Below are 495 nucleotides of genomic sequence, written 5' to 3' on the forward strand. Positions count from 1 at the left end.
ACATGGATGCAAAAACAAACATATATGTTTCACATATAGTTTTTATTTTTGTTTTATTTAATATAAATTATATGCTTTATTTTTTATTTACGTGTGTGTGTGTGTGTGTGTATCAATACATACTGTATATAAATATACATATATACATATAAACATATATGTTAGAATTTTAAATATATGTTCTAACACACACACACACACACACACACAACATAAAACTATACAACACACAATATGTTTTTTATATTTTGGTTTTATATATAGTTTTATATTAAGTTTTATTTTATATATTTTAGATACAATTATGGTGATATGATATGATATATGATATGATATGAGATATGATATGATATGATATGAGATATGATATATGATATATGATATATGATATGATATATGATATGAGATATGATATATGATATATGATATGATATGATATGATATGATATGATATGATATGATATTATTGTACCCAGCCAGAAATGTTAAATGTTA

The 495-nt window shown here is 20.8% G+C and overlaps 1 protein-coding gene across 5 annotated transcripts in view; it reads right to left on the bottom strand.

Moving 5' to 3' along the window:
- LOC107678126 (myosin-10-like) overlaps positions 1–495 on the bottom strand; it is a 40,628-nt gene that overhangs the window by 33,541 nt on the left and 6,592 nt on the right. The gene's annotated exons all lie outside the window — the stretch shown is intronic.

The sequence above is a fragment of the Sinocyclocheilus anshuiensis genome, unplaced genomic scaffold (genome assembly GCF_001515605.1).
Source record: "Sinocyclocheilus anshuiensis isolate Anshui unplaced genomic scaffold, SAMN03320099.WGS_v1.1 scaffold1512, whole genome shotgun sequence".
Classification (NCBI taxonomy): Eukaryota; Metazoa; Chordata; class Actinopteri; order Cypriniformes; family Cyprinidae; genus Sinocyclocheilus; species Sinocyclocheilus anshuiensis.